The sequence below is a fragment of the Montipora foliosa genome, chromosome 4 (genome assembly GCF_036669935.1).
Source record: "Montipora foliosa isolate CH-2021 chromosome 4, ASM3666993v2, whole genome shotgun sequence".
Classification (NCBI taxonomy): Eukaryota; Metazoa; Cnidaria; class Anthozoa; order Scleractinia; family Acroporidae; genus Montipora; species Montipora foliosa.
In genome coordinates, this window is record NC_090872.1 from 30,970,132 (window position 1) to 30,982,631 (window position 12,500).

At 38.3% G+C, this 12,500-nt stretch overlaps 1 protein-coding gene across 1 annotated transcript in view; it reads right to left on the reverse strand.

Moving 5' to 3' along the window:
• LOC138001208 (pancreatic lipase-related protein 2-like) overlaps window positions 1–12,500 on the reverse strand; it is a 26,301-nt gene that overhangs the window by 12,201 nt on the left and 1,600 nt on the right. The window lies entirely within an intron of this gene.

Consider the following 12,500-nt stretch of genomic DNA (forward strand, 5'->3'; position numbering starts at 1 on the left):
AGTTCTGTGTCTCCATCGAGTTATAGAAACACGATTTTTAAGCAATCAGCGCGTGTATTTTCTTAGGACTGTTGTCTAGAAATTTATGTCTGTTTCGCTTATTGACAATAAAAATTACCCAATGAGCGTGCGAGAATTTTGCAGTCATAGTAAAATATATATTTTTTGACTATAGACAAGTAATTGAAACTATTAGACATACAAGTAAATATATATTGTTTAACCACTCCCCTCATAGACTTCTCAGGGCTAATGAAACAAATACAACTAATTTTGAAGAATCCTAAAAGGCGGGAAAACGGACATTTGGCGAAATACAAGAGCAGCCGAGATTTTGAACGGAAGCTGCTCAGAATAACCTTAGCCGTGGGCATAAATGGAACTTGAACCTGGGAATTTCGGATTTCAAGTCCTGCGCCCCAATCACTCTTCATCTTCATTACATCTCATGGGCAGCGAAAACAAAGATAAATCCTGTTCATCCACACCGTCCCGCCTTTTAATATTATATTCCTTTTTGCTTTTTCACAGTAAAATGCTCAAAAACCACTGATGCAAACGACCTTTATAGAAAATCAACCCACTCTTTTAAGGTCATTATCGCTTACAAATTGAATTTCCGTTTTTATCTATCTACACCAAAGCGTAAGCTTTCGAAAGTTTTTTTTTCTACGCTCTGACGTCATCGCTTTCAACAGTTAATGTCTGTCTATACCTGCTAACAATGACACTGGGGATATATCCAACACTATGAGTATTTAAATTTTTCCAATAAATTATTCCAAAACGTTTCCGTTGCTCCTCTAGTCTTCGACCGTTGAATCATTACGTTTTCAAACTAGAACGCACTTAGGTCGATGGAACCTTATGAGCGCTCAGTTTATCTTTCGTAGCAACGGAATTAAGTCAATGGTATTTGGTTTGGAAGTGTAATTAGAAAGACAACGTTTAGTTATAAGAATGCTTAGAAATACAACATTCCATCTTTGACGCCTCGAAAAAACTCTAACGGGCAGACGTCTGTGTGCTGATTCCAAATGAAATGTTAGCTGACAGGGAACAGGTACTGCCGCATTGAGTATTAATGCACCGGTCAAAGTAAAGCTCCCCCCTCCCCCCACCTCGCAACCCGGGCCATAGCAGGGAATTCCGGGGACTTAAACTTATTTTCTATCTTCCGGCAGGCAGGAAGAGCGCACAAATTCACGATCTTCGCCTACGAGACCGGAGAGTAAGCGGGGACTTCACTATCCGTTGATCAGCGCCTCATGCGTTTCCATTGAGCTATTTAGTCCTGTATAATTATGTGCACATCCAGAGAGTTTTGTTTAACAAAATTTCCCGTTCAAGGAATGGTGAATACTTGTAAAGAGCATTAAATTATTATTTTGTTCCTTTCACGTTTTAGTAATCATTGGACCAAAATAGTTCCCCGGAGGGGAGCTATTTTCACAGACTGCAAATTCCAATTCCCTGCTATGGCCAGGGTAAAGCGACATCGGCATCCAATTTTAATTTGTGGCAATGCCCAATTATATTTTTTGGGTTAAAGCAAAGACAGGAAGAAAAACCCGACAGAACAGTTCCATAGAGATAGTGCACTTTTGTATTTTGATCTTTTAACAGAACGCCGACGAAGAATAAGTTTACTTTGATACTAACAGATGACAAAAATTAACGTCACCAGTAAGATCATCTAGAGTGCATGCACTCTCTTGATCTGCACAACACCACCAATTTTTACTCTTCGTCATTTTTCCCATTAAGGTACAGCACAGGACTAGAATACTAAGCATTAAGTACTTTACAACTAAAACATGAAAATGGTTTCAAGATAAGGGAAAAGAAAATTTTCTATCAACGTTTCCTGCGTACAGTTTCTAAACAGACGGAAACTCACCACCTTGTTTAACTTGGTCAACTTTCTTTTGGGCTCCGATGATCTTTCGTTTTCAAAGGTAAGGAAGTTTATGTACAGAACAACACAGATGGGTTACCTATATGCACCATATGTGTGATTGACATGTCAAGCTGTCAATCACGGTCCATCAAAGATTGGAATATGAGAAGAAAGCAGAGCCGCCTAGTACAAAGCAGAACTAATAAATGTGCTTTTCAATATAATTTTTTCGATGGTCAAGAAAGGGTTGCCATATTTGCGCAACTTACTGCTGCTTTCACAGAGTAATATGGTATTGAGTACAGTGAATTAAAATCAGTGCGTAGAAAGAGGTTGGGCAATAGAGCAAGTTTCAATCGAGTGTCGTAAAACAGAAACCAAAGTTATTTCTTTGGCCAATCAAAAAGGACGGAAACAATCCGGTAAGCCAATCAAAACTTGAAGTAATTACACGTAGCCGACGAAAAGCGCAGGAAAATGTGCACGCGCGTTCCACGATTGGTTTTGGTTGAAAAAGTGGTGCGAGAACTTTGAACCAATCACTGAGTGAAGTAATGCAAAACCAAAGCAATTCGCTAATTACTTTCGGCACCCAAATGAAAACCGCTCTAGTGTATAATCTCCTATTACGTTGATAAAGGTTACTTACAAAAGAATACAAAGGCGAAAAAAAGCAGATTATATAAAGTTTGTTTTTTGAGTGACTGAAATGATGAATTTCATATCACTTCCCTATTTCGCGGAATATTATATTACTCACAATTTAAAGTTTAAAAAAGGCAAGATGGATAGAGATTTTATCAAATTTTAGAGCTCGTGACATTCTTACCTATTTAATTTTTTTTGACTGTTAGTAATATATTCATGCTAATCTTGAAGTTTTATTCACACTTTAGAATGATCTCGGCAGAGAGGTCGAAACGTGGTGACGTCTTCTCGCTGATTTGTGATTGGGCTGGAAACTAACTGTTAAAATAGTAAGATAAATAGATAGCAGGAAAAATTACCGGTTAATAAAGCCACAGTTTTTCACTGCCAACGTTTTCGCTTAACGCTGGTTTAAGGTCACGTCTTAATAAAGTTTCCTTTATTTTACAATGCAAATCAGAGCTACCATTTGTTAAAACTTCGTTAATGTAAGCAGGTGACTGGATATTACAGCACAACAATTCGGAAAATCGAGCTTTAAGTAAAACCCTCGATTTTATTATTTCTGGCGCACACACAAAAAAGGAAATTGACATGTTTCCGCGCTGAGTCAGTACTCACAGCAACGCAATGGTTGCGATGGAATTTTAAGGGACAAAATATATGCTTTGAAGTGTAACATACCAAATAATTGCACAGACATTATTTCACTGTCTGGAGTGAAATTTCTGGACGCCTTAATAGTAAAAACCTTGAAGCACATAAAAATAAACAATTATTTCAAAAAAGTAAATAATATATGTATGATGACATAAGTATAATTGCTTTTTTTCTGCTAAGTAAAAACTTTAACAATTAGTTGGTTGCACATGAATTATTCAATTAGACAGAAGGGAAGAAACTGCTTGGTTGAAAAAGTCTGATGTCTGATGGATTGATCATTGTAGTTCCAGCGATTTAATTTTTTGAAAGGTATTTTTTTACTGATTTGCTTTAATTTATTCAAACTTTGAATTATTTCCAAAATTGAAAGCGAAAGGAAACGTGGTATCACAAATGTCGAAATGAGTTTACCAGTATGGACAAGTGAATTTAGGGAAGACAGATATCGCAAAATTACGATTATTAATTTACAAACAAGTTGGTGGTTGATATCATATTTGCCGTTTGTCTTCCGAGTCTGGAGATTTGTAATTTTTCACGGGGACTTTTGTTAGAGAGCGGGACGAACTCAGACCAACATAAGTTCGTATGGGCCTGCATACATTTCTTTTCTTGTGTTTACTTGAGACCGGTCCGACAATGAACTCAGACCGGTCTGACTTCGTCTCGGTTGCTTGACGGAGACGAGAAATTCTCGTTCCGTTCTGGGTTCGTACCATTCGCTTGTAAATGACAACAAATCTCAGCCCGGGTCCAGAAATTTCAAGTTTGCACTCTTTTCAGGGTCAGCGATATATTTATTGGATACAAGATGACATTTTGTCCAAAACCAAGCACCAAACATTTCGTCCCGGTTTCAAGTTCATACCGGTCTGAGTTTGTCCCCGGTCTCATGTAAATACTCCCTTTAAGGACGGTGCCTACTATTGTTATTGCGCATACGTTCTGCGCATCTCGAGATACTCGGGTTTTCTATCGGTGATGCTTACTAATAATAAATTTGCCAAGAGTGATAGCGTTAGCGAAACATTCATTTGATAGCAAAAATATATGCCAAACGTTGGTGAGAATATCGTCTGCCAAGTAAAAATGCCAGTAAACAATAATCGAGAACATTACAAGAATTTAATAAAAAAAAATCCTCAGAACTAAGAGATTCACCAACATCATGATCTCCACATGACAACCGCCGTGGTTCAATTTATGCCAAAAACTGAATAATCTTCTATAATAAATCTTCCGAATACAGATGCAGGCAATCTAGTGAATCGTATTCATTTGTCATTTCTCTTTCAGGGCCAGCACAAAAATATCGAAAACATTTCCAAAATTTAAAGAATAATGAAATGAAAAATGGGCGTATTCACTCCCAGATGGAATAATTAGCAATGAAGGATAGCAAATTAATATTGGGGAATGAAGGCGCAGGAAATTTGTTTGCCTCTCGAGTTTACTCACAAGAGGATTCCTATAAGATATAAAATTGTACGTGGAACGTTTAAGGGACGTTCTTACGAAAATTGTTCCCATTTGGAACTTTGGTCCTTCGCCTAGGGTCAAGGTGTGAGGTAATCTTCAAAAAATGGGGGAGAAAATAGGGCCATTTACGAGAAAAATATTTCGCGGCTTATGTAAGCCGCGGATTACATAAGACGTGAATTGGACCATATTTACTAGTGAGGCTTACATAAGACGCGAAATGCTCGCATAACTCGCCGCCAACTGGTCCAATCTGTTTCTTTGCGTGATTCATTGCTAGCGCACGCCATCTTTCCCAGGCGAAAGGACGGGAGCAACCTGATTCTTTGCTATAATAAAAAAACAAGCACATGCACATGAACCGTTCATGGCTTGAGCGATCCGCGGACAACGCTTGAGTACATTTAAACGAATACTTTCACGTCTGAGGTGAGTCGCGCCCAAGATACGCACAGCATAAAACCCTTAGAACCCTGGGGCAGGAGATAAGCCATGGTTTGAGCTAGCTGCGGATGGAATAAGCTGTAAACTTACCATTTAAACGGGGTGTTCGCGTCTTATTTAAGCCGCGGCTTACACTGGCCGCAGCTTATTTTCTGTAGTATAAACGGCCCTAATGTGTGTTTTTGATTTTGTTTTCACGGGAAAGAGCATCGAAAAAAGTGCCTGTCATGTCGAAATTCAGCATACGATGAATCGAAAATCGTAGAAATAAAGGAGTTTAAGTAAAAAAATAAGGACCAGCGGAAGTTCTCAGATACAACAACAACAACAACAAAAAGTTTATTTGTACCACACGTAAAATGGGATACACGAAATAAGTAATAGACTTGAGAAAGGTACAATGTCCCCTAGAAAATAACTAAGAAGCTAATGTAGCTAGGAGGCAGGATAAATAATTTTTCGTCTAAATGTCGATTCAGGACAGCCATTTTGTCCGTCGAGGTGATTATCGGCTGATAATCCGAGATAGCGAGCCAATGAGAGCGCGCGATTTTGTATAATCACCTGTGTATTTATACTAATTAACAATAAAGCATGGTCAGTTGAATGATTTGCTCCGAAGCCAAATTGACCGGAATATATAATGTTATACTTCTCAAAATATTTGAATAACATATTCTCAGAAATTCTTTATATATATTACTTATATAACCTATTCTCAGAACCTATTCTCAGAAATTCATTTTCAATATTGGCATTACGCTGATATAATCATGATTTTGAACGGTTTCTTACGGCATACGATCATTCGAAAATAATAGGACAGAAAAATAACAACTAAAATTGAAACAAAAAAATTTATATTAAAAAAGACACTCCGACCGCGGCCCCGGCCCTGCGTTTTCGCTACTACCCACAAAAGGTCATTTTCTGAACATCATGGTAGAAACTGTTTTATTATTTTTGTTCTCGTTTGATAAGGTCATCTTAAAATGGTATTTAGTGATTTTCTTCGAGCTAAATACTAAGACAAATGTTAGCCAGGACAGCACTTCAGCAGTTGCCGGAAATGTAATTAACACCGGGCATAACATCAAATGGGATAATTTTCAATTTTTACCTCAATCGTTGCCTATCGGATTTACATTGTAAAATTACAGAAAAGTTATTGATACGTGAGCCTAATATTCATTGCTTTTCCGAAGCTGCAATGCTCGCATTACGAAACCTATTATTTTCCTGCACGAGATACGAGTTGCAAATACGATTTACATAGTACTTGGCATGTTTAACTATTTTCAAAGGCACCGCATTTTATTTGTTTTGCCACCCTCATCTAGTAGAAGAATGGCATAACTTTTGTTTTAATTGAAAAGAAAAATAAAGTGCTAAGTCAGTGTAAGAAATACGAGTGCTATTGGCATATGATTATGCCATTTTCACGTGCACAGTTTATCAAAGCAACGCCACAAAACAAGATGATTTTTGGTTAAAAGATGAGAAATAATCGTGTTGCTCGTTCGGTACGTATTTTAGTGCCTTTTCTGCCGCCTTTTGCAAAACAACAAAGGCACCCAACGAGTAAATTAAATTAAGCCAAAAGCCTTTGAGAGACATTTCGTGGCTCCTTAATATGTATAAAGGCTGAATAAAGAGATATTTTTTACATCACCTACAAGAATTTGATCTGTTCGGATATCTTATCCGAAAATTAAAGTGTTTTGGAATGAAATTTTCATTTTAGAAATTGCAAGCTGAACGTTACCTCTAAGAACTTGCCAGCGAACCCTTTACTCATCCGAAACTGCTAGGTGACCTTTTTAAGTGCCAAAAATGGCAAAAAATACCCCTTCGGAAAACGTGAGGGATTACTTTTGCCTGGCTTTTAGGTGATATTTCAGTAAAGTAATCTATAGCTGTTTGGTAACGTAGTACCGAAATTCTTAGGATAGTTTGACTCTTCACCCGTTGAAGTCCTGAATTTTTCAGGCTTCTCTACGCAATTGCAAAATTTGCGTTCATAACTGCGAAGATCATAGCTTCACTTGATTTCATATTCGCAGTTCATATATGATTTATTTCATATACCATTGATCAGTTTGTCTCTTCTGAACACATATTTCACCGAAGATTATCGTTTGGTTCCCCTAAAATAACAACGTGAAATAACCAAATTTAAGGACGACAACGTTAGCATAGAACATGTCCTTTGTTGTAATAAAACGAAAATAAATCACTTACTGGAAAATTATAGACGAACGATCGACGTTTCGGCCATATCACACGGCCTTCATAAGGAATCTGCCGAGTCAGCTTGGGTCACTTAAGTGTCACGTGATAGCTGACTCGGCACGTCCCGTAACGCACGGTCCCAAGTGTGCGATAGCACGAACCGTAGCCCCCCTTTCTTGCTAAGAGAAGGGCCCTCTACCCTCTCCCAAACAGCTTTTTTAATGCCACGTCTGACCCACTTTTCTTCCTTGTCCAGGATCTTGACACCACTAATATCAAACGAGTGCCCCGAGCTTCGTAAATGGTTATAGACGGCAGAATTCTGTGCCTCGATGGTACTAGGCCTTTTATGCTGTCCCATTCTCGAGCCCAGCGACTGCTTGGTCTCTCCAGCGTAGGTTTCACTGCAGTTCTCCGAACCTCACCTTATCCCGTATACCACATGGGAGATCTTATCTTTACGGGGCTTGTCCTTGACATTTACCAACTTATGCCTTCAGGTGTTACATGGCTTGAAAGTGGTAGAAAAACCGAAGGATCTGAAGACTGACTTCATAGCATCAGAGACACCTGTTACATAGGGGATAGTTATCCGGATGTTCCGCAATCCACTAGGTCCAGTCCTCTGTTCTTGTCCCTGTCGCTGATGGTCGCGTTGCGAACAACTTGATGCTTTCTGGAAGGCCCAGCTTGGGTAGTCGCAAAGATTCAATGCCTTCCCGATGTGTTCCTTCTCTTTCTCTACTTCGTCCGGATGGCTGATTAGGGTGTTGGCTCTATGTTCAAGGGTGCGTATCACGACTAGCTTGTGTATAAGGGGGTGATGGGAACTGAACTGGAGGTATTGGTCCGTGTGTGTTGGCTTGCGATAAACGCTGGTAGAAAGAGATCCGTCGCTGTTGATTTTCACCAGGCACTCGAGGAAGGGTAACAGGTTGTTGGTACACTGCTCCTGTGTAAATTTGATGTTGACGTTCTGACTTTTCACGTGGTCAAGGAATCTGCTGGTGCCTCATCCGGTGGAATACTAGTAAAGAGTGCAGAGACGTCATACATGTACGATGTTATTGTTTCCTCGGTGGTTAGTTTGATCTCCCTGATATTTTCAACAAAGGCCTGAGTGTTCTTAAAGTGATGCGAAGAACAGCCTACCAACGGACGAAGGATGTAAGCAGCATGCTTCGCTAAGTTGTACGTAACCGGGGCACTCGTTTGATCTAAGTGATGTCAAGATCCTGGACAAGGAAGAAAACTGGGTCAGACGTGGCATTAAAGAAGCTGTTTGGCAGAGGGTAGAGGGCCCTTCTCTTAACAAGAATAGGGGCTACAGTTCGTGCTATCGCACACTTGGAACCGTGCGTTACGGAGCGTGCCGAGTCAGCTAATCACGTGACACTTGGGTGACCCAAGCTGGCTCGGCAGATTCCTGATCGTTCGTCTATAATTTTCCAGTAAGTGAATTATTTTCGTTTTATTATACTATCAACTGGATGACTGATACAATTTATTGTCATATTTCCTTTGTTCTATTTGAAACTACTGATCTCAACCCAGTTTCATTATAGTTCCCCATACTGCTCACCGTAAAACAAGATGGAATGATCACAAAATGTTTACTACAGCACGAAGGTTTATTTTGAAGAGGAGTTTCCTTTCAGAAAACTTCAGTAAGAACGATGACGACGGCAACGACCATTACCACCAATGAAGCAGTTGTTAAGTTCTTTTTCTTAATAACGTCTCAAACAACAACAAAAACGTTGCTATCAAAATGGGCGACTCTCCTTTTTAAGTGTTTCTTTTCGCCCGAGTTCCTAGGGCGAGGTTAGTATAGTCTCTTAGCAACGTTACCGTGGCAAGGCTTCACAAAAAGTTGGAACCAGAAGGCTTCAAATTCTCATACAAAATATGTAGTGTTTAAAAAAAGTAATCAGAAATGACCCAAGTGAAATAACCTTCTGTGGATCACATAAAAATAACTTCAAAGATTATTTTCTGACTTTGAAAAAAATAAGAAAGGACATTTATTGCCCAGAGGAATTAAATGGAGTTATGATGAGTGTGACATGCTTAGTTAGTCATTTCCCATGTTGCAGTTTGGGCATTTCTGTCATCCGGGATTTTCTGGAGATCATTCACCATTTGTGCAAGCTACGCGGAGGCTGATTCAACAGAGTCAAATCAATTTTTTTCTTCTTGTAGAATTTCTCGTTTATTATATGCTACTACCACGAGATGGAGCGTCTTCTGACATTGTAAACAAGATAAGTATTGACTCTTAGTTTAGGTATTTTATATTTTTATTTGTCGTGGTTTGTAGGATAATTGGCCCGGAATTGCATGGCGCGCTTTCGACTTCTTCAGCAGATTTTAATTGTGCTACCTTGTTTTTTAGGGTCATGCACTTTTAAATCCTGAAGTGCAAATAATTTCTTCCTGAGTTAGTACTATAACGAGCGATCATGGCTGAAATGCTATAAGGTATCGCCGTTCGTGTAACTTTTCGCGCCATGTTGCATGGTTTCTCTTGTCTCCCTGAAGTGTAAGCGTGCATCAGGACAACTGTTTTAGAAAGTACTTTAGGCATAGTTCACCATGCTTTGACAGACTTGTTATTTTTCACTCTCAAGGTTTACTGTTAATTATTTTCGAGGTTATATATTACCCTCACGGTTTCACGAAGTTTTGCTATTTATATTTTATTCCCTTTCAAGGTTTGTCGTTCCGTAGCCTGTGCGACCTGTTTTGGAGTAGTCGCACTTGTCTATGGCAGTATATTTTTCATGTTCGGTGTCTCGGTGACAGACATTCTTTTATTTGTATACTTCTTCATTTGCGGATAACCCATTTCCCTGTAACTTAATAATATTATTGAGTACTGTACCCTTGTTGTCAGTTTAACTTTATTTTTTGCATGTTAATTCGGATATTTTGCGCTTGTTGTTCCCTGTTTCTTGTTCTTTAAATTTGTATGGCCTGTTCACTAGTTTCCTTGATGATGCCTTTTGACAGTACGATTTTATATCATTGATATTTGTTTTGTTTATCTCTTGATATGTGTTTCATTATCATCTTGCTGTCACTATTTATTAATTTACACCATTGACTGTTACATTGCCAGTCATGGTGCCTTTCTCTCTTATTGGAGTTAGTAATTTTGAGCAGTCATGAGCACTTGTTGAGTTGTTGCTGGGCCAACCACAAGTTGTTTTCAATATGTCTGCATTATTATTATTATTATTATTATTATTATTATTATTATTATTATTATTATTATTATTATTATTATTATTATTACAACGCAACGATGGCTGTATTCGGTGTATAGGACAATCATATTAATACAGTGGTACACCGTACTCTACTCTTGGAATCGTGTGTGGGCTAAAAAATGATGCCCCACAAAATCTCTTGAACAAGGGTTTTGTTGGTCGGCCAAGTCTTTATAGTCCCTATCCAATTAATATGAATTGAAACTCCAACCATCTGCACATGTGATTATAAATCACTGAGCACTTTCTCCTCTGTAACACTTTCTTTTTCTATAAGAACGTCTCATTTTGGAGCTGAGGCTAAACGTATATGATGCATTAAGAAAACTAGCCAGTCCATAGGCTTGGAAAAACGAAAGGCAGGACAGTCAAGGTCGATAATCGTTCGCTTTCTTAGATTCCCGGAACGTGAGTTTGTTTCAGAAGTGTACGAGATCTACGGGCGGAAGCAGAGGTGAAAGTGAATGCGGATTTACCTAAAGAAATACGAGAAAGAAGACAGAAATTATGGCCAAAAATGAACAAAGTGAGAGAGGAAGGCAACGTAGCTTTTTTTTGACAAGCGAGAACCAGATGAGCTTTATATTGACGGTGTGTTCAGTATTTAAATGAGCTTCCTATATGTTTATTTTTGATAACGGGTGTGCACGTGGTTTGTAAACTTTGCATATTGTTGAGAATCAACGGTGGTCCTTAAATCCCAAGGGTTGCATGTGGATATAGAATATCTGCTGCTCTTCTTAATGCGTTTGAATGCGTTTGTGTGTTCAGTTCACATACTTGTTGTTTTTGTGTTTATCAAGCAGTTTTGTTCTGGTGTTAGTGTTACCTACTTATTATGCATGTTTCAACCAACAACAACAACAACTAATTTTATTGAAAATTAGAAATATAAGTAATTACATTACTTTCTCCCCGCAAATAGCTTATAAACTAATCGAGGTGGGGAGAACTGAGGACATATTACAAGTACAAGGCTTATCTATAGATGGACTAAATAACAGTGAAGACGTTACTATACAGTAAATAGAATAAACTAACATAAAACAAAGCTAGTGAATTAAGATTATGACAAGAGGCTAACCTAAACTAGTAAAACGCTTAATAAGACGGGAGACTCAGTCGACATAATCATCTTCTGACCGCAAGAAATTTAGTAATAACTTCCTTTATCTTTTTAAGAAAGGACGAACGTTTAAGTAGTTTGATCGACTAAGGAATAGAGTTCGAAATTTGGGAACCAATTCTCGAGAAAAAGTCATACATTTTATCAGTTTTAGAGAACTTAACATAAAACGAGTCGCTAGAAACAGATCTAGTTCTGTAGTTATGAATCTGACTTGTTTTAACAAACTGATTGAATATACTAACTGGTGCTGTCTGTCTGTCTGTTCATATTATACAATAAATAGCTACAATCTCTGAAAAATAGGCAAGATAAGGGAGGGCAATTTGATTTGAGAAAGAAGGGCACGGTGTGTTCCTTAGACGTACAGAAGTAAAGGACGTAAGGCCCGTTTTTGTAAAGTTGCGATCTTTCATTGAAATTTCACGGCACAATTTCCCCAAGAACAAATACCATATTTTAAGTAAAGGACAATTAATGAGTTGTACACTGAAAGTAAAACACGACGCGGGACATAATGTCGAATCTTGGCTATAATTCCTATCGACTTGCTGATTTTGTGGCAGATAGGTTCTATGTGGTATTTCCATGAAAGATTTGTATCAATCATCAAGCCAACATATTTTACTTAATCTTTCATTACAAGGTTTGCGTAGGTGTTAGTCACGAAATCAAGAAACCTAATCCTAGGTATGAAGGGAATATTCTTTTGCCGGGGACGAAGGATGACAAAGTT